General features: G+C 41.2%; 1 long non-coding RNA gene across 1 annotated transcript in view; it reads left to right on the forward strand.

Annotated features, from left to right (window-relative positions):
- Positions 1-10,018: 10,018 nt before the first annotated feature.
- Positions 10,019-15,004, forward strand: part of LOC126201821 (uncharacterized) — a 901,530-nt gene continuing 896,544 nt past the window's right edge. Inside the window, exon 1 of the long non-coding RNA XR_007540189.1 lies at positions 10,019-10,047. This is a non-coding gene — a long non-coding RNA (uncharacterized LOC126201821). The remainder of the gene's footprint in view (positions 10,048-15,004) is intronic.

Raw genomic sequence — 15,004 nt, forward strand, 5'->3', positions numbered from 1 at the left:
TTCATCTGTGGTGCTTGGCACTGAGTGACAGCGCTGCACCAGTCGTTTCTCCATATCCCACACGTTCTTCACTGGCGATGAGTCTGATGATCTGGCGGGACAGAGCGAAACCTTACATCCTCTGACATCAAGAAATCACGTGTGGATATGCATAGTCTTGCTGGAAAATAGCGTCTGGTGTGTTGTGCGGAAAGAGTGTGGCTACAGGTCGCAGTATGTCATTCACGTAGGTTACACTGGTCACAGTGCCCTGCACACGCAAAAAAAAAAAGGTTCAAAAGCCTCTAAGCACTATAGGACTTAACATCTGAGCTCATCAGTCCCCTAGACCTAGAACTACGTACACCTAAGTAACCTAAGGACATCACACACATCCACGCCCGAGGCAGGACTCGAACCTGCGACCGTAGCAGTCGCGATGTTCCGGACTGAAGCGCCTAGAATCGCTCGGCCACAGCGGCCATCCCTGTACACGCACCAACCGTTATTTATGGTTGTACCCAATAGCATCACACACCATGAGGCCTCGAGCTAGCGCTATATGTCTTGTGCGAACATAGTCACTGTGATACCGCTCCCTCTGCCTGCAGTGAGCCAAAATTCGGCCATCAGTTTTAAATAAACAGAACCTGGATCGATCTGAAAAGAATGTCTGATGCCATTCCTGTCCCCAATGTTGTCGATCCATACAATATTGACGTCTCACATGTTTTTGCACATTCGTCAAAGGTAGGCGGAGAAGTGGACGACGTACACGTAACCCACACCATATTAAAGATCGACGGACTGTCACCCATGATAGTATAATAGTGTACGATGTGTTACACTGTTCCACTGTTGTGCCAGAGCCGAGGAGGACGCAGATCTATCCTGCAATGCCGTTCGGACGTGTCGACCTTCTTGGTGGGTGGTCTGCGTCCTGCGACCAGACCTATCTCGTCGTGTTCTACAGTCTTCCTTGAACCATTCTGCACACCCTTTGCACTGCCGAAACACGTCGTCCCACACGAGCAGCTGTTTCCCGAGAGGGTGCATCACATTCTCTCATGTCGATAATGCGTCCTCTTCGGAACACACTGATTTGACGGTATGGTTCGCGAATACTTCTGCGAGGCATCCTGCACGTCGAGTTACTCTGATCCATTACCTTCGGTTGATAGCAGCAACGAGAGCCGCAGGTAAATTTTAGCGGTAGGTAGTGCTGCTTCACAATATCGATGTTGACCTTGAATCCGCAGACCGACATGGTTTAAATGCTAATCATTTCTGCAGAACATACTAATGTAATTGTCCTGTGAATATTAACGTCCTATCTCTGGTCGTTCAAAATGTTTTTTTTTCTGAACGTAGTAGTAGTATGGTATTCTGCCTTATAGCAGGTGTTGTCATGGGTTCAGCCTCTTCCATTTCTGTCTGTCCGTAGCCAGTCTTTTAATTCCTGAATATTTGCCTCCATTGATATTGGCGAGCATTTGATATCTTCTTTTTCCTCTTCCCCTTTTTCCCTCCACCATTCCTTCTATTCCTTTCTTCAATAAACAGTCCCTCCTCAAAAAAATGTCAAATCCAGTTCTGTTTTCTCTTTCTGATGACTTTCAGCATGTTTCTTTCTTCTCCAACTCTTCTTAATACTTCTTCATTTCTTACTTGATCTTCAAATTGCACTTTTTCCATTCTTCTCCATATCCAGTGCCTCCAGTCTTCTTTCATCTCCCTTCCTGAATGTCCAGGTCTCCGCACCATATCATTCAACGCTCCAGATATAACATTTGGCAAGACTTTTCCTCTTTGTTTAGTGGTCCACAAAGTAATTTCTGTTTCCTCTTGAATCTTTCTTATGCCATTGCAATTCTTTCCTACTTTCTGTTGAGCAATACATATCATCCATTATACATTTCCCAAGTAATTGAAGTTTTTCACATGCTCTATTTCCTCTCCCCCTATTTTCATACGGCATTTTCTCCCCTTTCTTCCAATTACCACGCTTTTCGTTTTTTTCTTGTTAATCTTCATTCCATATTCATCGAATTTTGTGTTTAGATCATCTAACATTTGCTCCATCTCTCTTGCACTCTCTTTCATCACAACCATGTCGTCTGCTATTCTTATACACTCCACTCTCTGAACCCCCTATACAAACTCCTTCCATCAAAACTTCCACTAATAATTTCCTCCACATATATATTAAACAGTGTTGCTGATAAACAACAACCTTGTCTTACACCTCTTCCCAGTTCAGTTTCTTCACTCATCACACCTCCTATTTTTACTCTTGCTCTCTGGTTCAAATATAAATCTCTAATTATCCGTCAATCCCTCCAGTCAATTCCATGTTTCCTTAGGATTTCCATCTGTTTGTTCCATCTGACACAGTAAAAGCCTTCTCTATGTACCTCTCCCGCATCACTCTCAGTAGCCCAATGGCATCTCTAGTTCCCACTCCTCGCCTAAAACCAAATTGTTCATTTCCTATTACGCAATTCAGCTTTGCATATAGCCTTCTGTTGAGCGTCCTCAGCAAGACTTTGGTTGCATGCGATATCAGGCTCACTGCTCTATGTTCCTCACACTTTTTGCTGTTTTTTTTCTTTTCTATGGGTATTAAGATACTTTCTGTAAAGTCCTTTGGTCATTTACCTGTCATGTATATTTGATTACACAATTCAGTCAACTGCCTTTTCCCTTCTTTTTACAATGACTTTGATTCCGCAGGAATCACATCAATTCCCACTGCCTTTCCATTTTTCATATCCTTCATAGATTCTTCAATCTCACTAGTAAGTATTGCATTTCCTTTGTCATCATCAGCAACTTTATCTCCTTCTTCTAGGCCAAGGTCTTCTTCTGAACATGAGTCTACAAAAAGAGAGATAACGAACGATGCTGAAATTACAGGGATGTAGACATTTTAAGTGCTGATTATGAGGTCTACGAACCTATCGATAGCGCAACGGCCTCTAGCAGGACAGCGTTGCATTAGGAAGACATGGTTCGCGTGGAGATCGGAGGAGAGGTGAGCGACAGACCAGGAAGGCGAAACGGTACGCTCAGGGTGAGGCGATTAGTGTGTTGGCAGTTGACGGCTGGTACAAATTTGGCAGTTTACAGTCACTGGCTCTGAGTGTAGCAGCGATACCAGGAAGAGGCACTCAGGCGGGTTCCTAGACTGCGAACCATTATTAACTCGGTTGCGGCCTGCTGCCAACCTTTGGACGATGCGGAGCGCATACTGAGGGAAGGAGCTTGCTATGTACTTCAGTGACCGATCGGACGTGGAGGTGGACCGCGGACCGCCGCTGTGTTTAAATTGTGTGTCGGTCCACGCTTTCCTGTTTGGATCGTAAACCACTGTAACACGGTTCTGGCTCCGAAACATGGACAATTATACAGCTGAAAGATGACGTCACCGTCAGGTAGTACATCAAGCATGAAGGGATGTAGGTGATTCAGCGTGTCTTAGATTACTACAGCAGACCCCATGCAAGCGTAGGAGAATGTCTCCTGTAGTATAATACTGCTCCCAACCAGGCTGCGTCCGTGACGCGCTGCACGTTTCGAACCGTCATTCGCGGCGTTCGTGGAGGCGACCATCGACATAGCGATTCACCCGATGAGCTAACAAGTTTCCATTGGTCGATGATCGAATCCAGATGGTCCTGTACCCAATGAAATCGTAATTGACGATGTCGATGCGTCAGCATGTGAACACGTCGGGGTGGTTTGCTGCGGAGCTCCATGTTCAACAACGTACAGTGATCGGTGTGCTCGGAAACACTTGCGCGTGCACCAGTACCGGCAGAGATGCCACAGATCATATCTATACTATTTTACAGAACAGGCAAGCCTCCGAACCCCACGTTCTCTGAAGAGTCTTGCACGTCCAACCATTAAGCGCTAAGTGGTAGTTTGATTGATCTTCTATCTCTTTCCGTAGATGCTCACGACAGTAGGACGTGAACATTCAACCAGCTTCGTCGTTTTCGAGATACACGTCGACAGGCTCTGCATAATAATAATCTGCCCTTCGTCGAAGTACCTTATCTACATGGGTTTCCCCATTTGTAGCCCATATCTTCGCTAGGAGATACCCCGTCCGTCTCTGCTCCGCTTACATGCTTTTGTTAGCGCATCACGTGTCTGCATCGCCACCAGGCGGTCCCGAACGTCGCGGTGAGCAGTGATCATCAGGGTAGACAGGTACATCCTGTTCGCATAAGTTGAAACCACGTGTAAACGAATGTGAAAGCGATATTTTCTTGACAGTTAAATGAAGAATTTTATTTCATTTCTAACTGCCAATTAATGTACTGTTAATAATTTATGAGGAGCTATAAGAAACTGTTCTTTACTATACATCGTAATAAAAAGACTGTACGTGAGCCGTAACTTTTTTGAAACTTTATACAGTTTGTAGTTTATTTATTAGAGTGATATATTCCATTTTTTGCAGCAGTATTCTTCATTAGATTTCTTAAGTACATGTATTTTTCAATAATACTTTCCTATTAAGCCTATTTATGAATTTATAGAACTTGCTAATTCTGTGTGGGAAGAATTGCAGAAAAGTAGTTTTACAGTAGGAAAATGAAGCGGTGCAACTGCAGGATCACCTGAGTACAGCTCTGGTGTGGGGTGGCAGCCAGCCTTTGAGAGCCTGGTCGTGCACTGCGCTACGCCGGGCAGTGCCTGGCTGCGGGGGCTGTGCGCTGGCCGGTCACGTGATACGCAGAGCCAGAGGCGCGTGTCGCAGCAGGCCATGCAACGCCGCGCCGCTAATGAAGTCTGTAATTAAGGCCGCGGTAGACGGCTGGCGAGAGAGAGGATGGGGGCAGAGGCTACCGGCAGCTCGCAGTCCACATACCAGGTCGCTGCCTGAGTCTTATCTCACCTTCCTGTCTGTCACACCTGCCGTCTCCGCTTGCACCACTCCACTGTCGTCTACACCGGAAAACTAACGGGACATTTGCTCCTCATTCTCTACGTCACTACCAGTGGATATTTCATTATAATCACGACGGAAGTACCATAGGGTTCAATTTTTGGTCCACTGCTATTCACCATATTTGTGAGTAACCTGCTATTTAACATTCATCAGGCAGAATTGGTACTTTTTGCCGACTACATTAGAGACAAAGCATCAAGAGAACCTGTTCGTAACTTCAAATAATTATTACTTGGTACTTTAAAAATCGGTTCTCCATTAATTTTGAGAAAACACCATGTATAGTTCCATGCAATAAATAGAGTCATACCAACAGGAGATGTAACACATGAACACAAGAGTAGTAAACATGGTAGAGTCCTCCAAATAACTAGATGTACGTACTGGTGACAAATTGAACCTTAAAAAAATTTAGTGAGCCCCTCAAGCAGTTAAATCAGCTACATATGCTCTTTGTATAATCATTAATCTTCTGAACAAACGAATCAGGCTGTTATCGTATTTTGCAAATGCAATGCGGCAACTGTTCATCTAGAAAGAAAGTATTGATTTCACATCAGCGAATATGTGATGTTTACCCACAATCATCCTCCAGATACTTCTTCAAGTAGAGGTTGTTATATTTTAACTGAGTAATTGGCACTAAACAGCTGTCTGCCCTACGCATGAGATTAAAACACTGGAAAGTCTACCAAGACTTTCGCGGCGCTTATAAATAAAAATAGAGGTAGAACTACAGATCTTCGTCTTACATTAAAATCGTCGACTTCTCTTAACTGTCGTAAAATCTCACACAGTGCACTGCACCAGGCAAAGTCCACGTGATCTGCCATGAACTCAGAGAGTGTAAGGTTCGAGCCTCCATGTTAAGCATTCAAAATGTGCGAGGTCCGCCTTGGTGCCTTGCTTTTCCTTTGAGTAATGGCGTATTTGTAAGTCGCTGAAACAACTTCCTGGACATGTTATTTTTCAGACTTAATGTGACGTCGAGGACTTCACTTGACGTGCATGACAAGTACCTGTCCATTACCGCCTTTGGCTACACCATAGCAGAATACCATGACACCCATTTCCCAGCAGAAATAACGGGAGCCCATTTCAGCGTTTACGTTTTCACACTACACGGGATCACTAACCTTGTTCTTAGTCCAGCAAAACTTAAAAAAAAAAAAAAACTACGGGATGGTTTATGTAAGTGACGGTTGAAAGTGCTGTGTCTGACAACAGTATTACAGCCAGAGAACTAAAAATACAGAGAATTCAACAAGAAGACAGTGACCATAAGTATTCTAAAACTTACAGATTAGTCATCCTATGGCCACCAACTTCGAAATGGATTGTACTTCCTCTAATTCGTTATACACACAACGACAAATCAGTTGTACCAAATACTCAGTTCTGATTTTCGTCCAAACCACTCAGCCACACTGTCGCTTCAGAGTGGAAGCAATCACAAGTGGCTACAACGGTGATAAATGTAAGGCAGTCACATACCTGGACACTTTTCAAGTCCTCGACAGAGTATGGCAGAATGGGTTATGATACAGGATGTCGTTGTTGTTGTGGTCTTCAGTCCAGAGACTCGTTTGATGCAGCTCTTCATGCTACTCTATCCTGTGCAAGCTTCTTCATCTCCCAGTACCTACCACAAACTACATCCTTCTGAATCTGTTTAGTGTATTCATCTCTTCGTCTCCCTCTACGATTTTTACCCTCCACGATGCCCTCCAATACTAAATTGGTGATCCCTTGATGCCTCAGAATATGCCCCACCAACCGATCCCTTCTTCTAGTCAAGTTGTGCCACTAATTTCTCTTCTCTCCAATTCTATTCAATACCTCGTCATTAGTTATGTGATCTAGCCATCTAATCTTCAGCATTCTTCTGTAGCGCCACATTTCGAAAGCTTCTATTCTCTTTTTGTCCAAACTATTTATCGTCCACCTTTCACTTCACACCATACAAATACTTTCAGAAACGACTTCCTGGCACTTAAATCTATACTCGATGTTAACAAATTTCTTTTCTTCAGAAACGCTTTCTTTGCCATTGCCAGTCTACATTTTATATCCTCTCTACTTCGACCGTCATCAGTTATTTTGCTCCCCAAATAGCAAAACTCATTTACTACTTTAAGCCTCTCATTTCCTAATCTAATTCCCGCAGCGTCACCCGATTTCATTCGACTACATTCCATGATCCTCGTTTTGCTTCTGTTGATGTTCATCTTATATCATCCTTTCAAGACACTGTACATTCCTTTGCTGTCTTTCACAGAATTACAATGTCATCGGCGAACCTCAAAGTTTTTTTATTTCTTCTCTATGGATTTTAATACCTACTCCGAATTTTTCTTTTGTTTCCTTTACTGCTTGCTCAATATACAGATTGAATAACATCGGGGATAGGCTACAACCCTATCTCACTCCCTTCCCAACCACTGATTCCCTTTCATGTCCCTCGACTCTTATAGCTGCCATCTGGTTTCTGTACAAATTGTAAAAACCCTTTTGTTCCCTGTATTTTACCCCTGCCACCTTCAGAATTTGAAAGAGAGTATTCCAGTCAACATTGTCAAAAGCCTTCTCTAAGTCTTTAAATGCTATAAACGTAGGTTTGCCTTTCTTTAATCTATTTTCTAGGATATGTCGTAGGGTCAGTATTGCCTCACGTGTTCCAACATTTCTTCGGAATCCAAACTGATCTTCCCCGAGGTCGGCTTCTACTAGTTTTTTCATTCGTCTGTAAAGAATTCGTGTTAGTATTTTGCAGCCGTGGCTTAGTAAACTGATAGTTCGGTAATTTTCACATCTGTCAACACCTGCTTTCTTTGGGATTGGAATTATTATATTCTTCTTGAAGTCTGAGGGTATTTTGCCTATCTCATACATCTATACAGGATGTAACGGATATAAATGCAGAAATTTATTTATGTGGCAATTCAATATGTACACACGTCAGCGGGATGATTGTGTTTTCTCTACATCGAACAGTCTTCCCACAAACACTTCACATAGTTTACGACCTGATGCTTCTGCATGGTCGTAAGTGCACCACTACGCCTATCAGTATAGACTAACCGTTTTGTGTCCGTGATCCACACTTCAATATCTGGCATATTGCTCAGGAGGAAATGAGCGTTAAAAGGCTCATCTTGCCACACGTACTTGAAGATACTAACAAACCTAAAAACATACAACTTGTAATAGCTATATTTATTAGTTTTCAAATGACTTAATTACTGATGTAATGTTGTTGAGTACACTGTCTTCCACCAGTATTAGAAATATCTGAACTTATTCATTACACCCTGTATGTGTTAATAAAATTAAAATGTTTGTGGTACATTGTGACATTAATTATTTCGTATCTTACAGACCGTACTTTTACTGACTGCTTCTGGTGTCTACCTTATAAGTACCGGAATAACACAAGAGTCTCTTTTGGGACTGTCACCCTTCAACATACTTTTATCAGAGCTAACAGACTTGCATTCAGATAAAATCGCATCCTTCACTGATGGTAGTGATATATAGCACCGAAAACGATTTAACGAACATTCATGATGACACAGAACGTATTATACCATCATATCAAAATTGTTTACAGAGTGAGGGTCAAAAAAATTTAAGTATAAGTGAAGCAGCCTTTTAGACAAAAAAAAAGAGACAGGGTTTACAAACCCAACTGCTGCTACTGAATGAAAGCATTTTTGAAGTGATCTGCGAAATTCCTTGGGAGTTTTATTGGACAAACGCATTACTTTCAAGAATCATTTAACAGATGTAGTGAATAAAGCAAATGTACATATCTTCACACATCGATAAAAGAAAATCAGTAATGTTGTATACCTCCTCGATATGGGCACATGATGCGTCTAGTGATATCCTGTTGTAAAAAATAAGAATTGCAAATAGCACTATATGCTCCATCTTTAATTAGTAACTAAACGGTCCATAATGACATAAAAAACTGGAATTGTAACTAGAAATTCGCTCTATATCTATTTCCATAGCAAACTCCTTTACTCGACCAGAACAGTAATTCGTCATCACCCACATATGGCTTCTATGAACAGCTTAACCACAAAGTCTAAAGCTGGTATTGTTGCCACGTCAGAAACATATAATGAAAGTGACATGCACCATAAATATTACAAACACATGTTCACGTATGCAGACAGACCAAACATCACCATAAATAATAATTTGTTCTTATTCTTGATAATGAAGCGTACCATCCATACTTAAGGGTAATAATTCTTATCAATCTACAATTTTTAAAATTTAATTATGAACTAGTCAACTCATAACATAAACACTTGACTCTTCCTACATGCTGATGTGTATTTTTTTATGCTGTGGGGTTTTTATTACGAGCATGGCAAAAGTTTTGTCCCCTATATTATGTTAATTGCACAAAGTGTGTACGTAGTTTGGGGTGAGGACCCTTGGGTCGGTACCCTAAAAGTATTTTTTAAAACAGAAAGACAGTCAACACCAGTGAGTACCGACCATTCTTGACACAAGTATAATGCTCTATACCTCAGATCAACAAGTGTTGATTCACGAACATCCGTTTATAGAGCCGTTTTTTTTTCTTGTGTTGTTCAGTACTACTCCTGGAGAATTTTTAAAATGTCCCTTAGACATACGTGGCGTTCTCCCTTGTCAAAATAGTAATAATAAATTACAATGATATAAATGTGATCTTGCCTCGTGTGGTAGCCGCGCGGTCTGAGGCGCCACGTCACGGATTACGCGGCCGCTCCCGCCGGAGGTTCGAGTCCTCCCTCAGGCATGGGTGTGTTGTCTTTAGCGTAGGTTAGCTTAAGATAGATTAAGTAGTGCATAAGCTTAGGGACCGATGACCTCAGCAGTTTGGTCTCAAAAGACCTTACCACAAATATCTAATTTTCCCAAACTTGAACTTATTCAAAATGAGAAAGAAATAATGTATAGATTGCAGTTCTATCCTGAACAGAATTCTGTATTCTTTATCGATGTTCTGTTACTGTATCTTGCACCGCTGCGCAGAGTTGTTGTGTTACACACGTCGCTCTCTCTGTTTTTCCAGGTGCTGTTAACCGGATGTAATTCTGCGGGTGAGTGGAAACCGCTGCTCGGCTGACGCCAACACATTCTGACGCACCGCATTTCACAATGGCAGCGCGCAATCGACGCTTTTGCGGCGACAATGGTTTGAACCTTTCTCGCGTACTAATTATTTCTCTTTTAATTTATTTTAGTGTCACATGGAAATCTGAATGTGAATGACTGTATAAGAAACTTCCTCATAATGTGGGGACAAGCATATTATACTTACACAGCACAGAAAGACCTGTCAGAACATTGGTTACCATGTAATTAATTCCGTATGTGATATGATCGTTGTTGTTGCTGTTCAGTTGAAACACTGTTATGATGAAACTTTTTTCTTCAAACCTACTTACTGTGTTCAAGCTCTTGTCTTTCTCTACGAAACCGCTCTCCTTCCCCCTCCCCCCCCCCTCCCGACATACACTAACACATTTCCCTCCACATGAGGTTAATTCCTAAGAAAGCATTCCGTCAACTTAAGCACTTCTTTCAGATAGTTACGTCCGATTCGATTTTATACTTCATCACTGATCGCTCTACCCATTCATTCTTCTCCATTCTTCTTTAACATTTCTAAACCTTCTACTAACGTCTTTGCTCTACTGGTTGTCTCACATGTCTCACTCCCACATAAGACTACATACAAAATTTCAGATATATTAACAACTGAAACACAGTATGTTAACATGTATCTTGAAATGTAAAAATTATAAAACAATCGTAAATAAATTACGGAATAATCTGTATAATATGGCATTTATTAAAGCAATTTATTTATTATGTAAAGCTAAAAAGCTTCTTATATTCAGAGCAGTGCGTATTTGTCACAGTTCAACAGTCGAGTCCGCTGCATATTGATCTATTTCTCTCAGTGACTAGATGAGATATGTGTGATACACACGTAAATATTTGGCTAGTGGCAGCTGTCGTTGAATTAATTTTATCTTGCTTTCGTTTTCCTCTTTCTCAGTTGCTGGATTTTCTGTGATAGCGTTTCATCTTTCAGTGCTATTGTACATCGGTTTTATCCATTCATCTTTAAGAAAGAAAATGATTTTCTCCTTTTACCTGTTGGTTAAGTGCAGTACCCTTTCACTCGTCTTATTATTCAGCAATAGCGGCTAAAAAAATAATGGTGTAGCTTCTGTTATCAATACGTTCTAAGCTCAAGTAAACTATTAAATCAGATATGTATGTTCTGAGAATAACAAAGTATTCTTGGAGCTACTAATGCACAAAGAACAATTCTGGCGATAGTTAGTTGCTCGTAAATGTCTGAAAAGCAATTTCAGAGAGATAACGTATGAAATATCTAAGAAAACACGACCTGAAGGTACTAAAATCATTTCTACTTTTGTTGTTATTGGTAAAGTTTGATTGGAATCAAGGGGACTGTTAACAGCGTTTCAGCACTCTTTTAGATCGAAATAAAATGAAATCAACAGTACTAACGATTCATTTATGCAGCCGTCATCAGTTTCTAGGGAAACATTCGTTAGTAGTTGCTGCTGGCACAAAGCGGTTACTCAAAGAATTACAAACAGCTCAATATGGTCACTCAGCACCTTGTATCGAATAAATATAGTCACGCGTAGTGCAGTGCACTTCGTGAATAAACGTATAAGGGGCAGTCAAATGAAATCTAGAGAGATGGAGAAAAGTAACTATTTGTTATTTCAACAGTAATCGCCATAACTACTAAAACTGTATCCCACTGTAGGAGAAGACGGTCGATGGCTTCGTGGAAAAATGTTTGCAGTTTCCTACGGAATCATAAGTGTACCCAGGCGCCCAACTCTTCACACGGATCAAATCGACGGCCACGAATTTTTTTCTTCGAGGCTCCAAAAATAAGAAAATCGCATGGGGAGGGATCGGCATTGTATGGAGGATGTGTAAGGGCTTACCGTCTGCGGCATAGGTGAAACAACCTTCGTAACATGCCCACGATTACTTTTGAAATAATATACAGTTTACTTCCTTTCTTCCTTCTGTCTAGTTTTCATTTGACTGCCCCTCGTAATTAGAATAGTATCGTATATGGTGCGTGGGGCCGGCAAAACGTAGTGAATAACTAAATCTCACGTTTTCGCAGTACAGCTTACCAGTCATCATAGTTTAGCAAAAGCCGACGTCAGTTGAGTAGGTGGCGACTGTGCAACGCGCTAATGAATAGGAACCTGGTTGGCAGCACTGAGTGGTGCTCGGGCCCTTGCGCCAGAGGCAGACACGGTGGCCGGCGGTGCCCCTCAAGGGCTGCCAACCCGCTGCGCAGACCAGACACTGCACTCTTGGCGACGCGACGATTCTGCAGAGCACAGCGGCGTGACGTCACAGCGCCGCAGCGCTCAGCACGGCCGCTAATTGCTGGCGGAGAAGCCTCCTGAGACTGCAGCTGCGAGCTCAAGAGGACACACGGGAGAGCGTAGGCCTCTTTACACTGTTACTGTCGTTACTGTGCAGACGAAATTTCTCAAGCTGGTGGTGAGAGCGCGACAAGTGAACACTTAGGTTTCGGTGTGTTCTCCTTTATATCAATGCACTCTGTACGAGTTTCTTTTGCACTTCTGCAAGATAGCCACAAAATGAGTGTAGGCAATATTAATGCCTGACTGTCCGTGATGGTGCCGGAAACGTAGTAGGTTGCTTACAGATAGAGCAGTCACATAAAACGTATAGGACCCCCGATAAATGTCCATTAGACTTCCAAACCTATCTTAGGACGGCAACTGCAATAATCAATCTGATGTAATCAAACATGCCATGAACAGTTGACAAGCGACAGTTTCAACACACTTTGATTTCAGTAAGTGCTTTGATATTGTTGATTCCGATAAATTACTGATGAAAATGAAACAACTGAATTCTGAAATACTGCAATACTCAGCAGCTACCGCAAAAAAAAAAGAAAAAAAAAATTGTGGACGAGACGTCTGTTGTTGAGGGAAGTCATCATGGAAGCATGTGTTCTTTAGAATCCCACAGGATTCAGGATTCAGTCCTCAATCCATGACTTCTATCGCTGTATATCAATGCTATATTTCATCTGTGCTTCAGTGTTGTAAGTACTAGGACTGTTGATATTTTGAAAAATATCCGATATATCAATATTTAAAAACTACCATTATCGGCACTCGAAATATCAAAAAAGGCTATATATCGATGGAAACAATATCGATATACTGGCTTATAAAAATATCGGCTGCACATTGTAAATATACTGCTGTTTTTAGAGCTGTATATTTAAGTATTGATTTATTATTAGATATTCCATACATCAACAAGCTAGCAGCCTGCTTTCCACCTAAGCGCAAGAACTGAAAGGAAAACGATGCAAGTTCACGCTTGCCGATGACCACTTGGGTATCAGTGGCAACTGCATGTAAGTAGCAAATGAAAGGTGTCCGATGGGTCCATTGTTCGGTTTCGACACATATCGAATTTGGCCGGAATATTTCATTCGATATCTCTGTTTTATTTTTTTTGTTTTGTTTTTGCAAACGGTAGCAAACTAGCAGTTGTAGTGTCAAAATTACTGCATGGAGTTAAACACTGCACCTACTGTTGGTAGTGCCGACTGCCGATTACGTCAAAATTTTCGCTCACACGGTTTCGCCACCCCAAACACCATTCTTATCGTTGGGTAGATTTAAGCTCTACAAGTAAAGGTTTGACATTTTATTAGAAATTTACAGTGGCAACATGATCAAATTTATCACTTCAACATGGAGCTTCACCATTAATGGAGCAATTATCATTCTTCCATGACGATTTCTGTTCATTATTTCCATCAACAGTTTTTGAAGAACGCTGATGTGAAGAAATAGCGTACTAATAACTTAATAAATCGTTTTTTTAACACAACTGGTGTGCTGTCTCTTCACATCGGCAATCTTGCTATTTCATTCACACCGCCACCTCCCCCTCGCCCCCAGTACAATCGGACTTCTTCTTTGTGCTGCCTATACTTGTTTCACACGCTAAAAGCGAAAGACTGAACACGATGAAAGCTCAAAATCGTACTAAGAGTTCTTCACACGGTGAAAGTAAAATTATGTTATTAGAATTTCAAAGGAACAATTTCAAATATTTAACGAAAATTTTGTAAAAAATATAATATGAAATAAAACTGTCGGCGTTCTACATCACCATTTCGATATCGATATCTCAGTGAAAAAATACTGCATATATATATATCGATATTTATGGAAAAGATTATCAGTATGTCAATATATTATCAACAGTGCTAGTAACTATCACTTGTATCATGACGACACAGTTTGTAAGTGCCAGTCCTTTGAGCTTTGTTACTGCGGTGTCAGGTATGATGGACAACCTTCTTTAGTGTCATTATGGGCTCAAAACCCTGAACAGTCACAGGTCATCTTCATATCACACCGAAAGTAGATCATCGGATACTTTCGTTTCTCCAATATTCCTCCTGTTTTCATTTTATTCTTGACAGAGCTTTTCCAGAAACACTGTTTTACTAGCGTCTGTCATATTTAGCTCAACACGCTAAATTTATCTTACTGTATATTTTTTTCCAGAGTAACGTTTCTCAAGGCTATTTCGTACCAGCTTTTGTAATGTTTAATTCATCACGCTAGATTTGTCTTGCCAGCTCGTTGATAGTTCGCCACGTCAGTAGACATCTGAATGCTCAAACGCTGGTCTTTCTATTCAATAACCATCTAACCTTTTTTTTCAGTACTTCCACTGAAACGAAGACCAGCAGTGTCTCATATACGACCTCCTCTGGACCTTTGGAAAACGATGTGTGCTATTTAAAAACTCTTTCAAGTGATGTGATGCTGTCACGTAACACCTGCCTTAAAATTTAGAAATCTCCCTTGGTGATTTTTTTAAATTTCACAACAAATTTAAATTTAAAGCGTAATTCGACTTACACGCGTTCGTGGGAGTGCTACGTAACAGTGTCCTCTACAACTGGGGCAAAAA

The sequence above is a fragment of the Schistocerca nitens genome, chromosome 1 (genome assembly GCF_023898315.1).
Source record: "Schistocerca nitens isolate TAMUIC-IGC-003100 chromosome 1, iqSchNite1.1, whole genome shotgun sequence".
Taxonomy (NCBI): Eukaryota; Metazoa; Arthropoda; class Insecta; order Orthoptera; family Acrididae; genus Schistocerca; species Schistocerca nitens.